Genomic DNA, 13,890 nt, shown 5'->3' on the forward strand with positions numbered 1-13,890 from the left:
TTATTAGTCAAACTCCAGCCACTTTGGAATTGACAAGAATCAAGGCAGATTCCAAAACTTGTCTGTTCACATAAAAATGTGGCATTGAAGAGTCTCTTGCTGTTCATGGCTGGGCATGTGGTTTGAGAGAAGTTATATTAGCATTGGATTTTCTTTACTGCATGCAATTTTGGTAATATTTTTTGAAATTGAAAAGTAGCTGATTCTGCTGCAATTCAAATACTTTCTCATTTGAAAATAAATATAAAATTAATTTGTTTTTCCTTCACTTTCTCTGCTATCAAATTACCCTCTGTTTTAGATTCAAGCTCTTCATGGAAATTAATCACTCTGACCCCTGTGAAGTAAATATTATTTTCATTAATGGGAAAATTGCAGAACAGACAAGTAAAATTGCTTGCTTGAATTATGCAGAGCTCTTAGACATGTGGTCAAATTGCTAGACTGCCTGTTTTCAATAAATTCTTTACAAAGCTTTTTTATGTAAGCTGTAATAATATTGGTGCTGTCTAAGCAGACAGAAAAATGCTTTTTTTTTGTTTCTTGAAGAGTTGCATGACCAAGAGGAAAATTGTGAAATGTTGTTTATAGAACACTTTATCTTGAAATGTAGGTGAGGTATCTGCTGAGGAGAGTACAAAATAGTTTGTAAATTTCCTGGGGTAACAGGCAAAGAATCCTTTTAAATTTTATCTTAACCTGACAAAGAGCATGAAGGTCCTTGAATGGGTAGAGAAACCCCCACTCTAATGGAAATTACCAGGTCAGCCAAGTGAGTCAAGTGGGGATGGGGAGGTAAGGTGCTTGTGTTTTTTTGGTTATTGGTTCCGATGAAATGCTAGTGTAAAAGAGGTTTCTCCACTGAAAATGGAAACCTTGGGTGTGACAGGAGGCAGCATCTTGAATTACTTTTGTCTCTCAGTAGGATGGAAATAATGAGTTCTACTTTATGCCAGAGGCAGTGCTGATGAGTGTTTGCTGTTCCTTGAAGGAAGACTTGTAACATAGGAAAGCAGAAGTTTGGTTACATATGAAAAACACTTTCTAGCCAAAGAATTGTCTTTTTTATTATAGTTGAATTTGAATTAGGGATAGAAGCAGATATGACTTACAGAGTGCGAAACTGCTTAGAGATTACTAGGATTTTGTTTGAAATAGCTTCAATGCTTTTGAAGACAATAAATTCTACTCAGAGTAGAATTTTTCATATTCTCGTGGATATTTTGAAACTGCCCAAAAAATAATTAAAAGAGGTAACTGCATCACTACAGTATATATATCTATACAGCTTTTTATTGTTAAGCCTCCTTCTGTAGCAGATGTATGGTGTGATATGCTCTGAAGGTGACAGGAGGCTTATAAAAGTGCTGACAGCATATATGCAGTTAACAGAAATCTATTTTTGGATATTCCTGGTTTAAATGCTTTTTGTGGTAAAGGCTAAAGTAGTGGAGCTTCTTTAATACACTGGTATGTTGTAAAACATTGGGGAAATACGATTTCGTTTTTTGTTTGTTGACAGACATTAGTACGTGCCAATGGAAACCTGGTGGTTGATGCGTGCATGCAGATGGCGTTCAGTAATGGAGCTTTGTGGCTTTTCGGTTGTTCACAGTTAGGTAGTTCTCTGCCACCTTATTTTCAGTATTTAATTTGTTTAGCTAACTTATTGCTGCATAGATTATATGTATTATCAGTTCATCAAAGCGCTCATGAAAGCCTTCATATGAAAAGTCATTATGGTCCTTGGTCATGAGTGCTAGAAGCTGAGAGACTAATATTTCTGACTACCACTTGATTGCTGGATAACTTTAAGCAACTCCTTTTCTTTCGCTTGCCTTGATTCCCCCCCCCCCCCTTTTTTTTTTCCTGTTTGGTTTAATGATATTTACCTTATCTGCAAAGCACTTTGAGCCCTTATCAGGGGAAAGCTTCCTAGCAATGGCATATTCTCTATAGTGCTTCCTCTGTTTTCATTGACAAAACAGCTTTAAAATTCCAAATACAGAAGTCAGTTGACATGCCATCTCAGCCTTTTTCATTTCTTTTAACAGCACGTTGATTGAAGTTGCCTGGGGGGGGGGGGCAAAATAGTGTGCTTTCAAGTTAGGAATTTGCAAATTCCTAGCTGAATTTTCTCTTTATCCTTGCTCCTCCAGTATTTTCTGCCATAGACAGATTCTTAGTTCTTTGTTTGGCAGCAGTATCTCCTACAATGAAAAGTCCTACCCTCACAGCTCTCTTGTGACAAAGGTAGACTGAAAAACAAGCAATAGGACAACTTTGCTGAAGAGAAACCTAACTTTTGAAGAGGCAATATTGGACAGCAAAAAGGGTGGGTCAGTACTTCATGTAAGGGGAGGAAAAAACTAGACTCTGTTTGCATTTGTTGTTGGTTTTCTCCATTTCAAACTGAAGTATTTGCATTCCTTACTTTAAAGTGCTTACTGTTGTCAAGAATAACACCAAAGTTCACATTTTCGTGGTTGTGCTCTTTAAATCCCTTGATGATTCACTTCGGTTAGTTCATGACTGGACAAAAACATTAATATATAGATGAGAAGCTCTTTCAACTCAGCAGTACCTTTTTGGTATAGCTACTTTACTTGTAGCATGTGCAATTATATTAAACATAAAGCCATTTCTATGCTATTACAGTCACATGCTGTGTGGCTAGAAAAAAACTGACCTCACTGTAAAAATGTGTAAGCCATGGTAGTTGTGAATAAGTAGGAAAGGTTATGGCTTACTGCACTAAAGTGATTTTGTGAACATCAGAAAGTCTTTTCAGGTTGAATGAATTAAAATGAAAGTTTGTTCCTTTACCCCTTTTGAGAAGAATGTTAAGAATTATAGTAATTGACTCCTGTTGACAGGGCATCAAAGTAGTTAATGAATTAAATGCCATGTTACTGATTTTGATTGATACTGTATAATTATTACGTCAAAGGTATTTTAATTTGTATCATTCTGTAAATCTGCATCAGGCTTCTAGTTTACCCTTAATGGGAGGGAAAAACCAACACAGAAAATGAGTCTACCCAGACACCCCGCCCCCCACCCCCCCCACCAGCCTGAGGTGAATATCCCTTACATAATTAGATTTAAAAATCTCTTTCTATACTGCTGTTTTACAAAAAGGTATGAGAAGGTAAAAATGTTTCACTAGCTTAGCTTTCTTCCTTGTTAGTAGCTTATCTCTGAGAAATTCCTGAAGGTCTTAGTGTCTGAAAAGCAGAAGGTAAATATTCCCTCTGAATTTGATGTCAGCAGCAGCAGAGAATCCCCTGACAGCCCTCTGTGCTCTTCCAGTTGTGGTTTTTTTTTTTTCCTAATAGCCGTAGTCTGACGGGAGATCTTTGAGCCTGAAGGTAAAAGGCAGCCTTCCAAACCACCTTGAGCTGTTCTGTTCTCACTAATAAGAAATAAAACTTCATTTTATGTAAAAGTGAGATTTATGGAAGAATACAAGAGATCAGATTATGCTGACAGTGACTCTTGAATCAAATGTTCTTTAGCTTGACAAGCCAAGCATGAAAGGATATGCTTTATTAGGATGTAAATTCTATGTATGTGATTAATTTTTTGTGTAATATTTTCATGCATTTTTGGTTTATGTGTATTAGTATGTAGAGAGGCTTTATTAATGTGTCAGAAATAGTATTTAACTATTTACCAGGGTGAAATTCAAGATGGCTGTAATTTCAAAATTTAATATGAATCTGTATACCTTCTATAATAAAAAACTCCGTTTTTTTAATTCTAGAATAAGGTATACAGACTCCTTATTTTTTTAGAATAAGGTATTTCAATTCTTACTACTTTTATTTTTGTGTACAAGTTTCTACATCACCTTCTTTTCTTGCTTCAGTGTTTTTCACCTTCTCATAGTAATTGTTTCAGATTCTCCTTTTTTCTGGAGGTTTTACTGCTGATGAGTTTTATACCTCCTTTTGATACTTCATCCCTACCTGCCTTTCTGACCTAGAAGAAATTGTGCCTCAGTGAGCTTCAGGAGCAACTGTCTTCTGTTCTAAGAGTAATTTTAAGAGCTTAGCTGTGAGCTGTGCACTGCTTTTGCTTGCCATGTAGGGTTTGTGCAAGTCAGCTGGCTTGGCGCTTTTCAAAATCCTCTCTTAGCTGTGTGAGTAAGAGCCATTAGTGCTTAACAATAATATAGTTGAAAAGGTGTATAAAAATGGAGCTTACTTTTGTAGTAATGTTATTTATCAGTTTCTGGGATTCAGCATCTTTGTCTCCAGCCAAACGTATGCTGTCACTGAAATGTAGAGCCTTGTAAAAAGCTTTGGTTGACGGTGGCCTTACAGGAGTGCTGCTCTGTAGGCGGCTGTTCCCTGTTATGGAGTGTATTGTGGATGCAGGTATTAATCATCTGCTAGGCAAAGGGCCTTGAAAATACCATCCTGAACACATTCAAGAGAATTAGGTGCTGAAGTCCTATGTCCTTGTGACTGGGGTTTGCAAAATAAGTTGCAGGCTGGTGTCCAGCGCTGTAGAGAGCAGCGTCGCCACCTTTTCCCTGTAATGCATCATCTCATGTTTGTTGAAGTTCAATGGTGGAACTTGTCCCGGCTGTCTTCATTCCTCTAGTAGAAAATACAGTAATAATCAGCTAATTCATGTATGTCAAAAGCCTTTTGGTTTTATTATGAAGGGAAAGACAGACCTATTAAAAATATTTCCATAGGTTTATGATGGCACAAGAACACTTCATGTAGACTTCTTTATTTAGAAACTATAACATGTATAGGTGGTGCCTTCCTAAAGAAGACTGAGAAGGATACTTTCAACTGATGCGCATTCCTCCTTTCTTTTGAAAATCTGGATTAGTTAGTAGGACATCCTGAAAGGCCTGCTCACTTTTCTTGGGAGATGAATGGACTGAAGGCTGTGTAGGCTAGGGAAGAAAATAGCTTTTTTTAGTGTCTATGAGAAAAAAAATCTGAATTTCTTGTGGTTATTTTTTCAGCAGTTTCGAATACTGTTTGATTCTGCTGAGAATAAATGCTAATTAGTGTTGCTAGAGAGCATACTCTTTCCCCTGTTTTTGAAAAGGCTTTGGCTACAATTTCAATACTTCCTAATGTTATTAATTATATAAGGCTTCTAAAGCTTAGAACTGCTGTTCTGCAGGTGACTGGCTCTGTGAGAACAACTTCTGCAGGATGCAGCAGAGAAGTGGGGGAAGTGAAGCATTCCTTGGGTAGGTGGCAGGTTCAGAAATCAGGGGGATGCATCTGCAAGGATTCGACATCTTGGATGTGGTACTGCAGATTGACATCTGGAACACAGCAGAAGATCCTTTGAATTCTCTTTGAGCAATACATTTTAGTTTTTTCAAGGGTGATGTAAGAAAATAGCTGCCTTCAGTAGAACCAAGTTGGTTCTTTCCCTCCCTCCTTACATACGCCTACACCAAAGTTTTTTCAGCTCTGAAAGTGTGTTTTTTCTCACTCACTCCACTGTGTAGGCAGCCTTCCCAATCACAATTGAGCTTCACGGGCGATCTTTTTTTTTTTTTTTTTTTTAAAGTTGCCTTTACACAGCAGGTCTGTAATTTAACACCAAAGAAAATGGAGAGTTCTGAGTTAGAATTAGGATGCATCTTAGTAATGCTTGAATAGGTCAAGAATTTCACGCTAAAGAAAACAGGGAAAATTTTTTCTTGACCAGAAAGCCACAATCTGTGGAATTTATTTACCTGCTGCCCAAAATATCAGTAGCAATCACAAGTGGATAGTTGTTAGGTTTTGTGTGTGTGTGGTTGTTTTTTTTTTTAAACCTTTTATTTGCTTCATTAGACTGAGGTTATAATTGAACTCTACTCCCAAATTAGAATGTGATTCTACCTGAAAGAGACAGGCTCAGTTTACGGGTAATATGCAGGTCAAAATGCAGTTCTTCCTGGCATGCTACCTTTTTGGAAACATGAGTTTAGTTCTCTCTACCTTTTGGAAACTGCTTTTACTGCTCTTTATTTTTTTGTGTACTGCAGCTCTTTTGATGATGCTTCTCATTTTTGCAAGGTCTTAATTTCACACAATGTTTTGTAAATAAGCCTAAACTTAACTTGCAATAAAAACCCAACTCTGAAAGCTGTATTTTTAATTGCTTAAAGGAAGATAGCAGCAATTACTTTCTTGATACTTTCTTGACCTGTATTGATAGTGCTGTCTAGCACTTAAAAGAATTTTGGTTGATGCTAACGTTCTTGCCACAAAGTATTCAAAATTTCCTCAACTCTGCCTAGAAATACTCTTAGGAGAGTAGCAATGAGTAACTTAAAATTATATGCTTATCAACCTATCAGATTTCGGAGATCATTATAATAGTGTTTGTACCATGATTTTACGTGCAGTTTATGCTGGCATTGCAGCTGAAAGAAGCCATCCTTGTCTGCATATCCTGTCCCCTGCCTCTTCTGTCTTGTATCAGCACAGGTGCTTATGTAGCTGTGCAGTGAACTGGATTGAGGAAAACCAGGTTGGAGAAATTATCTAGATCTCCTCCTCCAGTCTGCTTTAGAGTTGGATTTTAATTTGTCTCTTTGGTATGATTCACCGCAGATCTCTAACACGTGAGCTTGGTGGGAGCAGAGGAAGACAAAAATTCACTGGTGGTATGTGCTCTACCTCCAGCTTGTGCCTCTGCGGAGTTCTTGGGACTGCAGCATAAATCTCCATGGTTACATGTGTTTGCTCAAGTCTAATTTTAGAGGGCTTCTGTCATTTACAGATGCAAGCCTTTTGTAGCAATAGGCAGAGGTCAGATGTTAAAGCTAATGCTGAAACAATACAGATTTTATTACAGGACCTGGTAAATAGGAGGGACCAGCTCTGCAACTTTTTTTCCTTGCTACTCTTGGAGACAACTTAAAGGACTGCAGGTTGTGACTTAGATAACCGACTCCTGCTTTCCCTTGTTTGACATGCGTGATAGGCTTTATGTTGAGTAGTGAGGGAAGAAGTGGGCCACAGCATTGCTGCATGGCCCCTGTCTTTCAGGTGTAACCGAATGTTTGTTTTAATCTCCACATGCCTGGCAAAATTTGTTCTTGAAAAAAATAGCTTGGTTCAGAGAAAGGGTGATGAAAGAAAGACTGGGATTATTAGTGAGAAACTTCTAATGCAGGCTCTCTCAGATGAGTAAAGTAACTGCAAAAACTTACTAGGTTCACAGTTTTGTAAATCTTCATTGTTGCCTCTGCCTTCTTGCAAGGACAATTTCTGCAGTATCCTGTACAAAAGACTACACCTGTTTTGTTTCCCATTCAAGTTTTGTTCATACCCATGGTCTTTCTGCTTCTAGGTTTCACTGCTATAATTCATCTGAAGCTGGTTGTGACAGCCATGGGGAGATTTTGCTAAAGCTGTGTGCGCCTGCCTTCTCAGGAATTTGGATAGGTAAGAGTGCATGCTCCACTTCCTGTGCCATCTGACAGTCACCCTTTGGAGTAGTGCTAGTTGCCACAAAATCAGCGTTGGCTTTGTGACTGCTGATAGCATGTAGTGTTTCATACAATACAGAAGGTGTGGTCTCCAGCAGGATGGTTTACCCGGCCGGGTAGGCTGGCTGCCGCTGAGTGCCAGACTGTATCCCAGTCTGTTGCTGAAAGCATCCTGTGTACGCGAGAGCTTTTTTCGGGAGGGAGCTACAAGGGGACTAGATGGCTACTCCCTCCCCCCTTTCTACTAGGTATTTGTAGAAGTGTAAAAGTAGGTTGGACTCTGTTCAGACTGTGACAGAAAGCCTGGTTTTGTCACATTTTCTAAAACACAGTAGTTCCTGTAGGTGGTTTCTTTTAATCTACTTGTGAAACTAAACTCATGTTCAAAGGAAGAAAGATGATTATTCTGAATGTGCCTGATTCTTGAAAAGAACTGGCTTTTAGTATGTAATCTATCCTTTCACAGAGAAATATAGTATACTTTCAGGGAGTTTTTGAAAAGATAGAAGGATGCTGCAAGTGTGAGTTGCAGCAGTTCTGCCCACGCGGCCTTTCTCTCTGCCTTGTATCAAATGCAAGTCCTTTGTGGGTGTGTAATGACCAGGTTCAAGAAGGCATATCGGGAACGCTGGAAAACTGCAGTGTGTGGTGTTGGGGGTTGGGAGGCAGGGGGATGGGGAGCAGTGGTGTTGGATGAGCAGGGGTGCATTTGTTTTCAGACAGATCGGCTTCCTGAATTAACTCAAGGTATTGTGCAAGCCATCGTGCAGCCTGAAGGGGGGTGACCAGAATACTTGCTAAGGGCCACAGGCAGAACAGCACTGAGGTCTGAACTTAGATTGGTTTGAGCTTATTTGCAACCAGGCAGTAAAAACACAGCCCCCTCCACTGAACAGATTTGAACGATCTGTTTATTAATAAATGTTTAAAGCTATAGGTATGGCATATGCAAAGGAAGTCCAGTCTGGAAATGACAGACAGTGTAATAAACATGCTGCTAAGGAAAAACCCTCCCTTGTAACATCAGTTCATGGGTCTGTGAGATGTCTGAACAAACAAATAGGCTTCATACTTTAGAGATCTGCCCTGTAGTTGTTGCCGTTGTTTTGGACAATGTTGTGTTGAAAGTGTCAATTGAAATCTGTTTTTTTCAAAAATACTGTCAGTAAAGCTGCACTGTGGCAGAGGACTGATTAGCCTCTGGGATTTGATTTATTGTAGGAACAAAACTTTTTCTTTGGAGGGCATTATATATACACATTGGAAGCCAACATGTTCATTAGCAGATCTAGAGGAGCCCTTGGAAAAGGCTGTTATAATTATTTTATCTTTGCCCTTGAATCATCTTACCTTTTCACTTGGCACCATCTTTAGTGTTGATTTTTACATGCAATCGTTATTGTGGGTTTCTTTGATATATAGCTCTCAAAGTTACAGAAACAGGAAGAAATGTTGTGTCCATCTCTTTCCCACCATACCATACAAAAGGTTGTTTTGTTTTGGGTTTTTTGATGTTTGTGGTCCCAAAAGACACATTTTGATGCTAAACACTGTATAGTTGGGAATGGACAGTGAAAAAGGGCTGTCTTGAGGGATGAAGTAAAAGCAGTCTCTTAGGTATTAATTTAACTTGCTAGTGGAAAGTCAGTGAACAGGTTTTTCCTCCACCCTGCTATGTTTGGATTCCACAACGTGTTTGGGTGTTTTCTGTCATATGCTTTCCATAAAGAATATTCAAGTAATTAAACTAATTTTGCCAGTGATGGTGTCACCATGTTATACCACCAAAATACTTACTGAAGGTGTTAAGTTCCTTTTTATTATATACATGCAATTTTTATTCATTAATGGAAATGGTCTCCCAGTGGAATTCTTTAAATTGTTAAATTCCAGCTCATAACAAATCTATTTATATAAAGCTGTATTTAAAACTTAAGTTGTTTCACTACTAACAGTTCTGGTTTTTTATGAGCTCTTAAGCTCATGGCCCTATAGACCCAGTCTTGCTTACTGAAATTCATGAACAGGATTTTACATTTGACTTTTAGTAAAACTTTTCCATGTTAACAGACAGCTTATTTTTTTAGAAATGGTAACATGCTCCAATAAAGCTGATTTTTGCATAGGTTTCAAACATGGAATCTAATTGGATTTCTAAAGATATTTGGATGCATGACACTTGGCAGCATAAACTTGGTTTTTCTGTTAGTTTCCCCACATTCTCCTGCTGACACAATAAAAGTTTAAAATTCTGCATACAACTTAACCAGAGACTGCTTATTTCTCCTTGACCTGCACCTTAAAATAAAGAGGAGAACTGGGGGGAGGGAAGAGGAAGGGATGGTCACTGGTGCCTGAGTAGCTGATGTCGATGTTAAGTTTTATTTTTTTGTAGGATAGTGTTTAAAGCTTCTGGTTTGAGCTGTACTGTGCTTTTCCTGTTGACAGATTGAAGCCCTGTGGCTGCATTTATCACTGCTAATAAGGCCTGATTGCGCAGGGAGGGGTTGGGGTGGGAAAGATTTTGCCTGAGTGATCCTCGCTCTCACAGGGACATGTTTAAGAGTATATAGTGCTGTGTTCCCTGTAATTAGAGATAGCAGCTGTATGGATACTGTTTCTGTGAATGGCCAGGAGGACATGCAGAATTGTGTTCCTTTCTTATATTTTGCATTATTTATTTTTTTCAGAAATTTCCCTGAGGTTTAGTTGGTGATTATACAAAGGGTTTCTGCTACTAGGATTGTGCAGGTCTGTGCTTTAAGTTGTTGCCTTGAGGAGTCTGAAGGAAGTTAGGAAAAAACCCTGCAATTAAAGAAAGGAAAGATGTGCCTTGAGAAGTGCATATATGTATTCCATATGCATGCATGTACCTGTGCACAAAGGCACCTGAGACACAAAGGGATGGGGTATTAGATGCTCTTGTTGATGCACGATGATCCTGTTAGCAGTTGCCTTCCATGATGTTTCTGTACTGTGGTACGGCAATGATAACTAGAGTTATTATCTTTAAATGAAAAAGAAATGGTAAGAATATATTAAGCATTTTCTATTTCTTCTATGTTTAAAAACACTGTGGTGAATTACCAGAAGCTGGCATGTGATGGTTGGGACATATTTAACGCACTCTGGAACTGCACAATTGCAGTTGGACTATTCAGCAAAATTAGATTGTTCTTAATAGCTAAATATGTTCATTATAATAGGAAATGAGTGTTCAAGAGAAGTCTCACCTTCATTTCATTGTGTATGAAACTGGAAGAATTGCATATTCAGAAATTTAAGTGTATACAAGTGAATGAAAAGATAAGAGCCCAGGTCCCATTAATTTTTGGCTACCCATAAACTGGACAAGGGTTTTATGCTTTGATTGCTGTTTTCTTAGTCTAGAATGACTGAAAATTTAGGGGTATGGGTTGTAATGATCCATGTTTTTTTCTGTTACAAGGCACCTGTTGACTAGGCAGCCCGAGAATGAGGGTACATGTGCTGTCTGCAGACTTTCTGATTTCAAAATGGTTAGGCACACCCAAGTTAGCTTTAATCTAGCTAGCCTGGGTTAAAAAAGATTGCAAGGATTAAACTGCATGGATTTTATCATAGCCTATTTGAGGCTGTCAAGGATTCTGGGCGCTTAATCACTGCAGTCCTATGCCCTAGAAATTGACTGGGTTTTATAAAACTCATATTATTGAGTTCTGTAGCTTGCATAAATGTGGTGAGCTGTTGGTAGATTAAATACATACGTTATTCTGTATATGAATTTTTCTTAGTTTTACCTTCAAAATGTGTAGTGTAGTATAACTTAGAATGAATAACTATGTACTCTAGTACTAGGTATGATTACAAATGTACACTGACAAACAAGATGTTTTCTGTAATTGATCCTGCTATATTAACATTTTGTGGGACTGGCTTGTGAAGAATAAGCAATGCTGGTATTTTGATTTTCTGCATGGCTTAGCTTGCATATTGCTGAAGTATGATGTGCTGTGTTTAAGCTTCAATAGCAACAGATTTCCACAGTTGTTATATTTTTCACTGTTGCAGGTTAGTAGTAAGAATCGTCAGTTAAGTCTGAGACATTGAACAGAAGTGGAATCTGTGAAGCAGGAAAGAAAAGTAAGTTCAGGGATAGAATTAAAAAAACCAAACACACAGAAAAACAACCCACCCCTCCACAAAAGAAAACAGATGACACAATGCCCCCCAAACCCAACAGAAGGGAACACAGGCAAAATTGGAGTTAGGAGCTGTGAACTTCATTCCTGTGCTGCCCTGGACTATTAGTGTTACTTCTCCGGTTTGTTTTTTACCTGTAGAGGCAAAATGCCTCATTCCTTTGTAAAGTGTTATATGAACATATGCAACTGCTACTACAACTGCATTGATGGTTAATTTCCTAAACTCGTGCTTCAGAACAGATAGATACATCAAGGTCAAATACAGCACATATTTGAAGAGCATCTGATTTCAATGAACACACTTCTGGGAATTTGGAAATGAACACTTCTTAGATATTTCATCTATCTGGGAAAAAAAAATATCTCATTTCTAGCCTGAACTTGTTTAGGTGTAGTTACCGCTCACTGGTGGTTCTTCTGTATATCTCTGCATGATGAGAGGTCAGATTCCTTCCTTCTCTTGCTCTCTGTGTTCTTCCTGTAGGCATTCTAATTTTTTTTCCTCCAGTTTTTCAGCACCCTTCTTGAACTGTAAAATCAAGAAATAATTGCAGTTTCTCTGTGCCAAACAAAGTAACATAATTGCTCTGCTCTTCTATTTGATATTTTTGCTTGTTTAAATGTTAGTGGATTGCATAAGATTAGCCACAACTACGTGTTGTGAGTTTCCTATTGCGCACACAGATTCAAGGAAGCTAGCTGGTAAATTGGAGTAATGTACAGAACTGTCACCTGTGAAGATCAGAGTTCACACTTTCCACTTGAGATCAGAGAAGATCAGCCTGCTTTTCAGTCTAATTGTATTCACTGCTTATGCATAATGCAAAACCACAACTTAACTCTGCTCTATTTGATGAAAGATAAAGATCAGTGTCTACTAGACAGTGTGATGCTAGCTATACAGATCCCATCAGCATGAGGCGTTAGTCATGTCTTTTCATGTATATAACAGCATACGTGTATATACACATCATAATGTGAGTGATGCTTTTTAACTTTCACATTATCATAGAATCATAAAACATCGGGCTGGAAGGGACCTCAAGGATCATCTGGCCCAACCTTTCTTGGCAAACATATGGTCTATGTAAGATGGCCCTGCACCCTGTCCAACTAAATCTTAAAAGCGCCCAGTGTTGGGGAATCCACCACTTCCCCAGGGAAATTACTCCAATGACTGATCTTTGTTGTCATGGAAAAATTTCCTCGTGTCCAATTGTAATCTCCCCAGGAGTAATTTGCCCATTACCCCTCATCTTTTCCATGTGACTCCTTGTGAAAAGGGAGTCTGTTGTCTTTGTAGCATTGTTAGTAATGCAATTAATAAATAGTGCTTCCTGTTCATCTTCATTTGTATAGGATTTGTAGCATGTTGGTGTCTTTTTTTTTTTTTTTTTTTTACCAGCCTTTTCAGTTCTGGAGTAGCATGGCTCCTAAGAGACCTTGGTTTCTTTGTGTGACAGTCATATCTTAGGGGAACAGCCACTGCTGTTCTTGCTTCCTCATGCTGCTGTGCTCTTGGTAATGTGTTTCTAAAGCCCATAGCCCTGAGGGTGCAATCTGTGTATGTATGTATAGTAGTATAGAAGTGATTTTTCAGGAAATGAGGAAGCACAAAATAATCATTGCTTAAACTCCAAGTTAAGCTTAATATTACTTTTTTCTTTGTGTTCTTTCTTGTTTTATTTTCTTTTTTCTTTTTTCCTTTTTCTCTACTGTTTTAGGCCTTTATTTTTTTCAGCATAACCTTCTTTTTTTATTGCTCTTTTCTCCCTTTTAGCACCCATGCTAGAGCTCTTTGCAGAGTCTGGCTGAGGAGAAAGGTTGAAGTTGAGAACCAGTACACCCTTTCTTCCTCTGAGAAGAGGTATCTGCTGTTTTAGCCTCTTTGAAAACTAGTGGCTGTTGGGAGGAGGTGGTTTGGAAAGAGGATGAGCTGCAAAATGATTGGGGCCTGAGTGCCTCCCCAGCTGGGAGTAATTTAGAATCAGAATTTTATAGCATTCTTTAAACATTTACATGCTCAGCTGAGAGGGAGTGAAGGGGGACAGACGTGTTCCTTGCAAGTCTTTGCTCCTTGCATCTGTCCTTGGCTATAAAAGGAAAATGGAGGTAGACTTGTTAAGACTGAAAACTTGTGAGAGAAGAGCAGGTAAAAGCAGTGGCTATTTAATATTTTTGCTGTGGAATTAACTTGTGGGCCAAGCGCACTCTTGGGTTGTTCTGCAAATTAGTTGT

At 38.5% G+C, this 13,890-nt stretch overlaps 1 protein-coding gene across 16 annotated transcripts in view; it reads left to right on the forward strand.

The window, feature by feature from the left end:
- The window catches only part of SIPA1L1 (signal induced proliferation associated 1 like 1), a 228,589-nt gene that overhangs the window by 71,080 nt on the left and 143,619 nt on the right, over positions 1–13,890 (forward strand). For 9 of the 16 annotated variants that reach the window (XM_080397593.1, XM_080397584.1, XM_080397592.1 and 6 more), the window contains one exon: positions 7,330–7,424. The exons of 5 other annotated variants lie outside the window; for them this stretch is intronic. The gene's annotated coding sequence lies outside the window, so the exon portion shown is untranslated. Of the gene's footprint in view, positions 1–7,329; positions 7,425–7,453; positions 13,520–13,890 lie in introns of those variants that run through there. 2 more of the 16 variants (XM_080397597.1, XM_080397589.1) reach the window with 2 other exon arrangements.

This window comes from Falco punctatus, assembly GCF_963210335.1.
Source record: "Falco punctatus genome assembly, chromosome: 7".
In the NCBI taxonomy this organism is placed as follows: domain Eukaryota; kingdom Metazoa; phylum Chordata; class Aves; order Falconiformes; family Falconidae; genus Falco; species Falco punctatus.